This window comes from Rhopalosiphum padi, chromosome 3 (assembly GCF_020882245.1).
Source record: "Rhopalosiphum padi isolate XX-2018 chromosome 3, ASM2088224v1, whole genome shotgun sequence".
Classification (NCBI taxonomy): Eukaryota; Metazoa; Arthropoda; class Insecta; order Hemiptera; family Aphididae; genus Rhopalosiphum; species Rhopalosiphum padi.
This window is the reverse complement of record NC_083599.1, coordinates 1868881-1881195: the sequence shown is the minus strand read 5'-3', so window position 1 is coordinate 1881195 and position 12315 is coordinate 1868881.

The window sequence follows — 12315 nt, the reverse complement described above, 5'->3', positions numbered from 1 at the left end:
ATGCTATTCTACAGTTTTAGATAGAGCTTACTGTGAACCATGTTGGTTGTTTGCTAATAGAAAAAGTACTTATTTTAAGTCTGAATGGATAAACCTACGATTCCCCATTCCACAGACCGCTGTAGAATGCGGTCTAACTGCGACCGGCTTTTAGTTTTTACACAGGCCTAATTTTATCTAGATACAGTTTAATCTTTTTCTTCGGTGAATACTTTATCTTTATGGCCTTATAATTTATGCATTTTGATATTAATACTTTGACATTTTGTAAAAAGTATGGGCTTAAACGCTCAGAATGTCACTTATTGCGTGACATTACAATACACGCAGTCATATAGGTACACTCAATAAGTAATCAACCACATTTAACTTTATATAAATGTGTATATTTCAGAATAACGATGAAGGCTTTAATTTTGATATGCATAGCTATACAATAGCTATACATTTAATAAGCGCAAAATTATTGGGCGAACAACAAAAACATGATCCGTTCTGGGACGACTTAAACACCCATTGCGGATCAGAATTGTCAGATGAGTTGTAGGCGATATGCCATGGAAAATACGAGTTAGCAGGTTAGTCGAATGTGTATTTGTAGAGTTAGTCTAAGCTTTGTTAGTAGATATTATATCTAACTGAATATAATTTGCAGAATGTGTTTATAAATTTCTTAAACGTCTTACCCATTATAATACATTTATAGTGGAAATTGGAAATGAAATTTTTAGTTTCTTAAATAATTATGTTTGCAACTGTAAACAAGACTTAGTTTAAAAGTTTAATATCTTTTCAATTTTAAATTTACCTTCATTTTTTTCATTTTTAGTCGGTGTGTCCCAATCAATAGTGCATTGCCGGAAAATGGGTATACCACTTATAACAGAAGAGTGCTGTTATAATCCATGCACCCGTCGAACATTAAAAGAGTATTGCGCACCAAATCAACAATAGGTAAAAATCAATAATAGATAATAATGTTAAATTTTATTATTTAAAGTTAAAAAATTAAATTTAAAAATGTCAAAATGTTTTATATTTATGGCACAAGATTCTTAAAAAAAAATACAATAACAATGAATAAAAAATAGTGAATTTTCCAAGTTTAAAACTTCATTCTTTTCTCGGAAAAAAAGTAAGGAGTTTTCTAGTATGATAAAGATTATAATTTACTTTATAAAAACTAGACTTTTTTTATCGACTTAAAACCTACATTAATGTTTTAGAACTATTTAAAACTTCTAGAATTCTAGATCCTTATGTTATTTAAGTAAATTTCACTGATTTTATTTTATTTTAATAACTAATTTATGAAATAAGATAATTTGAAATAATGATTAACTAATTAATTTTTCTCATGTAAACATCTTAAATAAAATATAAAATGTATACTTTTAGTAATACTAACCAACATTGTCTAAAGCACTAAGCTTTTGTATTAATAAAAAATATAAAATTAAAATTATATATTTATTCTGTGTGTTAATAAATTGAATTATATTATAATATTTTGTTAAAATCTCTATAAAAAGGCACGAAAGCCAAATTGCGTGTTCGGAATTATGTTGCTTGTAAAGATGTATGGCAAAATTCTTTTAAGAATGAGCCTTTCAAAAATTTTTGCAAAAAAGGGCAAAAAACTTATAGGTCTATATGAAGAGAGAATATCAAGTGGTTTTTTTGGTTTTGGAAATACAATTATTATTGAAAATTTCCAAAGTTATGGAATGTAGGCTAATCGTAGGGAGGCATTTATCAGAACCGTTAGTAGGACAATTGCTTTTTTTGGGAGGCATTTGGCTACTTCCGCAGTTATTAGATCATAACCAGGGGATTTCTTAAGGCTATAGCTTTGAATTGCATTTTTAATATCATTGGGAGTAAAATATTTCGATGGAATAGTAGGTGGAATTAAGCTATCGAGAAATCTGTTAACTAAAGCTGTGTGATGGGGAATTTGTATATCAGAAATGTGGCGTGAAAATCTTTGCTAGGTGATTTTTTAACAGTTCTGCTTTGTCAGCGTCAGAGATGCTAATCCACCGGATGGGTTTATTAGCGGAGTATTCGGAGGTTGATGTTGCAGGGACTTTTTTGTGGCTAACCAAAGGCTACCGTCTTTCGATGACAAATTTGCAAGGTAGTTGGCTTGTGCTTGATTTTTGTGACTAGAAAGAATTTTTTTTAGAGAGTTTGCCAGGTTGTTAAAGTTACGCTTGAGGGATGGGAGGCGATGTCGTTGATATAGGACCCTTGCTCTGCGTTTGTTAGCTATTAATATACGAATATATTCAGGGATTGAAGGGGAGTGGTTAGTGTGCTGCCTGTGTGTAGTGCTAGCATCCCATGCTGCAGTTTGAATAATATTCGTAAATTTATTAATGGCATCATCAATTTCTTGGGTGGTTTTAAGTTTTTAAGCTTTGGTGGACAAGAACGAATTGGAGGAGCAGCACTAATAGTTAGAAGGACAGCAGAATGGTCCGAGCTAGGTTCAAGTAGATTACTAGTCGTATAGTAAATGTTGCTCGGTGTGTTGGAAACAAAAATGTCGAGTATATCGGGTTTTTTGCGAAGTGAGGTTGGCCAATAAGTTGGTCCAGGGGGAGCAAGAACCTTGAATCCTTTCTGAGTTATGAAATGGTGAAGTACATTACCTCTAGGGTTATTTGTACGGCAGCCCCAGCTGTTATGCTCGGCATTGTAGTCACCGCCTATAATAAAGTTATGGCTAAGAGTGCTAAAGTAATCAGCGTAATTTTGAAAGTTCATATTATGTCGTGGTGGAGAATATATTGCAGAAATTGTGGTCGGTACGTTGTTGAGGTGCATTAATATGGCACAAGATTGTAAATTTGGTTGACAGAAGTTGGGAAGGGTTTGGTACACTAGAGAGGCTTTGATATAAATTGCAGCACCTCCATGCGCAGTATTATCTGAGTGGTAGGTTTTTAGAAGGTTATACCCAGTAATGGGAATATGGGAATATTTTGTGAAGTGCGTTTCTGATATTAGAGCAATATCAATACGTTTTTACTATAATCCTACCTGTAGTTCATTTTGATGATTTTTGAGGCCGTTTGCATTAAATAGGAGAATTAGAAGTGAGTTGCTTGTAGGAGATGACATTTTTTTTTTTTAATCTAGAAGTTTTGTGATTACTTTGGTTAGTAGGGCGATTAAAGGATTAATTAATTGTTTAAATTCATCAATGAAGGTTGACATTATTTTGTTTATATTTGAAGCAGGTGAAGGTACCGTATGATTGGAATGAGAATTGGAAGTAGCTTGGGCGTAGGTAGGAGTCGGCTCTGAAGGGTGCGTTGTGGAGGCTTTCACTGTGTGGGTTTCTTGTACATAGGTATTTTTAGAGCTAAAATTATTAGATAAGTGATTACTTGATTTTGGATTTTTTCTTCGTTGTAGATCTTTATAGATAGTGCATCCTTTGTAATTTGATGGGTGATCGCCAGAGCAGAGAGCGCACTTGGGTGGGACATCACGGTTGTTCGGACAGTCTGCTGATAAATGATGACCACTGCAGCGAACGCAGCGAGCTGGATAGCCACAGTACGATTTAGTATGTCCATATACTTGACAATTAGTGCATTGGCTAATAGTTTTAGACTTATAAGGTTCCTCGACCTTCATTTTTGTATGGAGAAGTGACGTGAGTTGGAAGATGTCGTTGGATTGGCTGGTTGGTTCGAGGTCCACAAAGAACAGAGGCAGTGGAATTTTAATTACTTTGTGTAGGACAGCTGAGACCTGCCTGACTTCAAAAAGACGTTGTTCGAGCTCAGATTTGATTAGCTCCGGCATAGTAGTTGGGTGAAGATTGCGAATGACAACTCGAGTTGGTTTGTCTTCTTTGAGCTGGTAAGTATGAAATTCAGCTTTTTGATCTCTTAAGAAGCGGACCAGCATTCTGTATGAGTCTGGATTGGTTGTCATTATTTTGAGGCGGTCTGCTAGAGTTTTTCAGTGGAAGTTGTCGACACCAATTATCTCAATGAGCTTAGTGCACAGATCAGTGAAAGTAACATGTAGTAGTCTTAAGAATATTGGTGGGGGGTAGAGCGATCTCAGGTTCAACGTTTAGGGATGCCACAGGTTTTTTAATATTAGTATTAGTTGTATCAGTCGTTGGGAGCATTGTCTCATGATCGTTTTGTGATAATACTTCGAAACGATTTGCAGAAAAAAAAAACTTTTTATTTTTATTCACCGGTGTTCGCGGAGAGTTTTGTTCGGAAGAGCTAGAATGATATCGTTTACCATCCTTTGATGATTGGACTTTGGTCCAATTAATCGAATCGTCGTCCATATTTTCGATTACGTCTTCAAGATCATTAGTTGCATTTAAATGAGTGGATTGTGTATTAATATTATTTTTATTTTTCTGTTTCGATGGTGTATTAGGAGGCCGCGACATAATCTTGAGGGTAAAGTTCGTCGTGCACGTTGCAGCGATACGCGACGAATATTATGTTGTTGTATAAACGGTAATTGATTGGTTTTACACGCACAAATATTTTTTTTTACATTTTGAAAAGCATACGCGTTGAGCGCACTTGCACTTTTATAAATTATACGTAGTATGTCCAATAAATACGCGAACTGATTATCTACAGTGGTCTATAGGTCAAAGTACGACATCATACTATTTTAGGCTCACTCTACAACTACTGATAATGCGACAGTAATCGTCCGACCGTCGAGATTATTGTACTAACAGCACACGTGTCGTTTAAGTTTTTAGTTTTTTTTTGTATTGTCGAAATGGAAATTGACAGTTTAACCGAACAACGAATAATTATTAAATTTTTGGTGAAACTTGGGAAAACCTCACTACAGATGCATGAAATGTTAAATACTGTTTATGGAGATGATGCTCTGAAGAAAACAGCTCTTTTTAAGTGGATTAAGCGTTTCCAAGAGGGCCGTGAAGACTGCAAAGACGATACGAGACCAGGACGTCCTTCAACCACTTGTAACGACCTAAACATTGATCGTGTGCAGTCTCTAGTGCTTTCCGATCGAAGAATGACAATCCGGATGTTGGCTGATACGCCAAGTATCGGAAAATCGTCTGTGCACACAATTTTGACGGAAAATTTAGGTTTGAAAAAATTGTGTGCGAAAATTGTTCCAAAGCTGCTAACACCGGACCAAAAGTTGAGGCGAAAAGAGTGCTGCATTGACTAGAAAAATTTGGCACTCACTCCTAATTTTCTTGAAAGGGTTATCACTGGTGACGAATCATGGTTTTACGAGTACGATCTAGAACTTAAAACTCAGAGCATGGAGTGGAAGTCAAAAAATGATCCCCGAACGAAAAAATGTCGTAAAAGCCGGTCAAAAATTAAGGTCATGTTAATCGTTTTTTTTGACTACCGTGGTATTGTGCATCATGAATATCTTCCTGAAGGACAAACTGTAAATGCTATTTTCTATGTGGAAGTTCTTAAGCGCTTACGAGATCGTGTGCGACGTGTACGACCAAATTTGCTAGGAGAGGACGGGTGGATTTTGCATCACGATAATGCGCCGGCTCATTCTTCTTTGCTGGTCCGTGAGTTTTTGGCCCGAAATTCAATCACAACACTTGACCACCCCCCCTATTCTCCAGATTTAGCCCCCTGTGATTTTTTTTTTGTTCCCAAAATGTAAAATGGTCATGAGGGGTCAGCATTGGGACGATGTGGAAACCATAAAGCGCGAAACGACAAGACAGCTGAAAAGCCTAACTTCTGAAGACTTTGAGGGATGTTTTGAACAATGGAAACGAAGATGGGATAAATGCATCACTATAGACCAGGGATGGCCAACCCAAATGATCTTGCGGGCCACTTTGTAAATACATCACAATCTTGCGGGCCACATATAGGGTTGCCAAAAAAAAAGGTCATCAGCCAAAATATTAATATAAGTAATCACATATTTTATTCAAAATTAGGCCACATATAAAAATATAAAAGAATTTAAAAAAAAATTAAAATATATAAAAGTTATAATAAAAGTATTTAATACAAAAAACATTACTATTTAGTGAGATATTTGTTTCTCAACTCGTTCACTAAGCTTTTTCAAATCAATAGAAATATTTGTATTTGCACACCGTAATTGATGTTGCAGGTTTTCATCTGTTAGGTTTGTGCGTGATTTATCTTTGGCGAATTTCATTTTCGAAAAAAACGATTCACAAGTGTAAGTCGATCCAAAAGCACTCACAACTTTTTGTGCCAGATTTCTCAAATTGGGAAAATGTTCTTTTGTGATATTAATATTATAAAAATCTATTTTTGATTTTGATGTTTCAAAAATGTGTTTTAATTCATTATTGCATTGTAAGTCAATGAGTTCCATCCGAAGATATTCTGGGGCCGAATTGACATCAGTATGAAAAGGAGATTAATATATTTCAAATATTTTCTTGTATTTGTCTAAATTAGTGAAACGACTTTCAAAAGCAGCTATAAGTTTCCTTATTTCTTGTGCATATTTAATGCTATCGATATGTTTGGAATTTTTCAATTCGTTTAGCAATGGAAAATGTTGAACGTTATTATTTTTTAATTGAAATTCAAATAACAACAATTTCTTCTGAAATGCATTGATGTAATTACATGAGTCAATTATTAAATTATCTTTTCCCTGTAATGATATATTTAATTGGTTCAGTTTTTCGACAATATCCACTAAAAAGCATAAATCTAATAACCATTCATCATTACTTAATTCTAATACTGGTTTTTGTTTATCATTCATAAACAAGTCAATTTCATGACGTAACTCATAAAATCGCTTTAAACATTTTCCACGACTTAACCATCTGACATGACTGAAATATACTACGTCACCATATTCTGAATCCAATTCTTTCAGGAACTCCTTAAATTGTCGGTGGGGAAGCGCATGTGATCGAATGTAATTCACTGTTTTTATAACTACTTGCATAACATGGTTCATCGATAATACTTGAGAACATAAATTTTGTTGATGAATCAAACAATGGATTATAAATAAATCATCTCTTTTCCAGAAATTATTAGTTTTTCTGGTAGATTCTATTTTATCGATCAGTAGTTTTATAGCTCCTTTTTCTTTGCCAACCATAGCAGGTGCACCATCAGTTGATATTCCAGAAATAATTTCCAAATCCAAATTGTTTTCGCATAAACTGTTTTCAACAGCGTGAAAAATATCTTCACCTTTTGTAGTTCCTTTCAAACTTATCAATTTTAACATTTCTTCAGTTATTTGAAATGATTCATTTACTCCACGAACGAATATTACAAGTTGAGCTGTATCTGATATATCTGTACTTTCGTCAAATGCAATAGAAAAATATTTAAAATCTTGAATTCAATCGCGTAGTTTTACAATAATTTCGATTGAAATGTCATTAATTATACGACATACTGTTTGTCGGGATAAACTTATATTCGAAAAAAGTTTATTTTTATCAGGTAAAATATCCTTTGCTACAGCTTCCAAACATTCTTTCACAAATTCACCATCTGAAAATTTTTTCATTTTTTTTGCAATCAAAAATGAGACAGAATAACTTGCTTTGACGATATTAGATGGTTGCTGTAATGCTGAACTAAACATTTTTTGTTGAGTTTTTAATTGTGACGTAAATTCCCTGAGCTTCGATTGTTTCACTTCACTACTAAATTTCAAATAATCATTATGTTTTGTTTCATAATGCCTTTTAACATTATATTCTTTAAATACAGCTACTGTTTCTCGGCAAATCAAACACATTAATTTTGTGTTTTGAATTATAAAAAAGTACTTTTCTTCCCACTCCTCACTGTACTTTCTATTTTCGTCTACTATTTTTCTTTTCTTTGCAACACTCATATTAAAAAAAAAATATAATAATAAACAGTCACAGCGAACGAACAGATTATGACTGTTATTAGCCACGTTTTATTTTAACAATTCGATTTGCTATATTACTATAAGCTTGTGTCTACTCGTATATATACTTTTATCAGATTAGATTAGAATTATTACTTTTGTTGCGATTACGTTGTTAATAATACAGATACCGCGTTGCACGGGCATTCCAGAATATTCTATCGGCGCAAAAATATTTTTTTTTGTAAATATTTGATATATGTCGCGGGCCGCAAAACTTTCCATGGCGGGCCGCGGGGTTGGCCATACCTGCTATAGACGGAGACTATTTTGAAGGGGATAAAATTGATTTATGATAAATTATAACAAATAAAAGTTTTATTTTAAAAGTTCGCGTATTTATTGGACATACTACTGGGTATATCATTATTAACTAGGCGATTTTGAATTTTTCGGTAGTAAACTTGTCGCATTCGAACACGAAAAGATAACGGGATCACAATAATTATTGGAGCGTACGATATACGTGTGCAACGGACAAGGTGCAAATCGCAACTTAAAAGAAGGTAAATAATAAACATCTGATCTAAGAATTTCATTTAGAGAAAGCAATAACTACACACGAGCGAAGCCGGGTTATCCAGATAGTTACATAATATTTTTCAGTAAGAGTCTTACAGTTATCATTAATAACTTGTTCGTCATGACTAAATACAACTTTGGTATTTTCATTTATTTTTAGTGGAAATGGAACAGTATTTAACCATTGTCTTACATTGTTCATTTTATCATCATGGGTTTTTAATGCGATATTCTTACTATTTAAACTTAAAGGTTTTTTATTACTTACACTTCGATGACAATCAGTTTGTATTGCATTTTTGATTTCATAACTTGGTAATAGATTTATCATTTTATTGGCCCTATTAAACTTTCTGTTATAATTCATTGTCAAAAACTAAATTTAAAAATCAAAAGTAAAAACCTATAACAACATTTTGTAATATAAATAGGTAATATATTATTATCTTCATGGTCGTGGTACACACCGCCTAACACCAACTACTACATACACTGTGTTTAAATTTTAGTAGTCGCGGTTAATTAGTTATTTGCCGACGACCTAGTTCCCCTATTGTTATCAGAAGGTTTAAGTTTTGAATAAGCAAATAGTAAACCGTTTTTAAGTGAAAGAATAAAAATAAATTTTATTAAAATTCGGAGTTGAATAATTCGTATACGTCGGGACGACGGGCGACACAAAAGAGAAAGACTCGGAAGTCGGTAACGACTCGAGCGGGTACGTGGCGGCGTAGACCGATAAGGGAGAGTTATTAATATTATATACATTTAATAAGGAAACGAGTAGGAAAGTACAATTCAAAAATACGCACGAACGACGGTTGACAATATGGAACATATAAACATATTGGTACAATAATTATTACGATGAGTACAAATGATTAGGAACAAAGTTATGTTAACAAGAAAATATAATACACAATAATTGACAATAATTACAATTTGATTGTCAATGTGGGTTACATAAAAAAAAAAGAATTTTATATTGAATTTTAGGTTAGAAAAATGCACGCGAGGGTTATAATATTTGGTCAAAATGTGTATTTATCTCTATACCTATAATCAAATTCAATCAAAACATAAATTTCGTAAAAAGTGAGGGTTACATCAGTTGGCTTATTAACCGGCGTTATGGTATTTCCAATTATCAATTTAGTTTTAAATTACGACGAAAAATCAAAATTTATTTTTGTAAAAACGAGTTTTGTGTAAAAAATAATATTTCCTGTTTCTGTTTTAGTTTTATTTTATATATTTCATATAACTCTACGTCTCTATAGTCTATACATACAACATAAATCTAAATATACATTAATATAATATTTTATTAACAATTGTATTTTTTATAAACTTTTTTCATAATATATAATAACTTTTAATTGATTGTTAAATAGCAATATTTAGTCATTATACAAAATAATATAGTTACTAAAACATAGGTAAATTTAAATTAATAATTATAAAAAAGAACTGTATCCTCAACTATCCTAATTAAAATAGATTGGTTCATCATCCAATGCTTTCGTATAAGATACAACACGAACGCTATCTTTATTAAACAATTCACAAAAATATTTCACCGGGTCTAAGCTTGATCTTACAACTGCAAAATGTAATAACATTAGATTAGAAATTGTTTACCATATGAATAATCTCACAACAAAAACTCTAAGATTTCATTTATATGCAAATAAATATGGATGGCAAGATTTTACAACAAACGCGATTAAGTACATATTAATTAATACTTTATCCCACCAATAATTTCGGGATAATCGCCTAAATCGATCACTTCTTTTTTATCCAATGGCAACAATTACCCCAAATAATTTATTTATTATATTTAATTATTGCGTATTTAATATAAAGTTCAATAATAGCTGTACCCAGCTATTACTTTTACGATCAGCCATATGATAATATACAGATTATAGACATAGGTACTATTTTAGTAGGTACTTATTTATAGTCATAATATTGACTATATTGCTACAAAATAATACATACTATTAATTGAAATCATGTAGGATGATGCAATATCTGTAAAATTATTGTGGTTATTACCTATAGTTCAATAGCACGACTATTTTATAGAAGCAGTTTGAGAATAAAAAAAAAATAACTAAAAAAATAACGATATAATTTTTCTTATACACCGATTTCTCGAACGTAAATGAACAACCAAAAATATCGTAAAATACTTTATTAAAATCACGTGGCGTCTAGTGGTAATTGAGTCACACGATCACCACCGCTGACGACATTTTGGTCATTCCGATTATTTACATTATATTGTTGATTTTATGTTTTGCCCTAGTTATCTTATTACCCTAAATATGGTATGTTTTACTAACTATTATATGTTACACAATTGTTATGTTAACTTATTTGTATGTTTTTATGTTGTTGTTTAATTTATTTTTTATAGTTTTAAAATTTCACTTATTTCTTATGATTGTTTTATCAGCTTAATTTTTAAATGCTAAAATTTTATCTTTATATTACCTATTTTAATTAATATTTCATTAAAATTAAATTGTAATGAAGTATTTCTATGTATAAAAATAAAGGTACCATAAATGGAGTATATATATCATTAAATACTTTAATTATTAGAAACTTATAAGTTGACTATATAGGCGCAACTAGGGGGGTCTTGGGCGAGCTTAGATCACCCAGTTTTATCTGTAGCTCAACTAGTTTTATAATATGTTATCAATACTAGTGATGTAGGGGCAAATCCCCCACGGGTTACTGATATCAATTCAGGCTACCCAGAAATAGAGCTCTAGTTGCGCCTATGGCTGACTATTTATATAAATAAAAATATTCCACCAGTTTTTAGTTTTTTATTAGTTTTAAATAAATTAATTTTGTTCGATGCATCTGTTTTTTAAATTATTTAACCAAAAAATGCACTTCAATAGTTATAAATACAATTTACACAGAATTTAATTAAAAACATACGTACTTTTCAATATTTTAACTAAAAGAGAAAGTAAGTAAATGGTTATTATTTTACTGTGATATAATGTTTATACAATCCTACTGCATAGTAATGTATAGAAAAAAAACACGATTTTAGAATTTTTTATTATAAACCAATTTATTTTAAATTAAAAAAAATTATATATTATTACATGTCGATTATACTTTTAAATTTAGGTTAATTTTTATAGAAGCCCACGAAATCAATAACTTTTATGTATAATATATTAATATGTTTATAAAAACAAAAATAAGTTTGAATAGTGTAATAAAATAAAAAAATCGGTTCTCGGACTAGCGTAGGCATAAAATTTCACGTTGCGACTTTGATTTCATCAATGTACCATAAATAAATTATTTGTGCAATTTAAATAAATTCTGCCCATACAGTATTCAAATCTCTCGATAGTTGACTCTAAGAACCAAACTGTGTTTTACACAGCTAATTATAACAGTGAAACCATCTGTGAACCTTAATTGCTACTTGGATAGAGTCAACCATCTTTTGAAGGTGAATGAATGTCTAACGGGACAATGATAATATTAAGTAATCATACTCAATTATGTGTGCCAAATCTATCGTACTGTCAGTACAAGAGGGCCGTATATCGAAATTTTTAAATTTTAAGGTTTTGGTAACCCTTAATTCGTATTTTTTCTCTATTTTTATAGATCGGTGCGATCTATGTTACTATATTATTAAATTTACTATTAATGAAATAAACTTATTGCACTGAACCAGTTTTATAGGTAGTTGATAACAATAAAGCCGTAAAACGAAATGTGCCCTTCTAAGTATAACTATTTAGAACAATACCACCGCATAACGAAATACGGCCTTATTGCACTAAAATATTTATAAATATTTCTTGA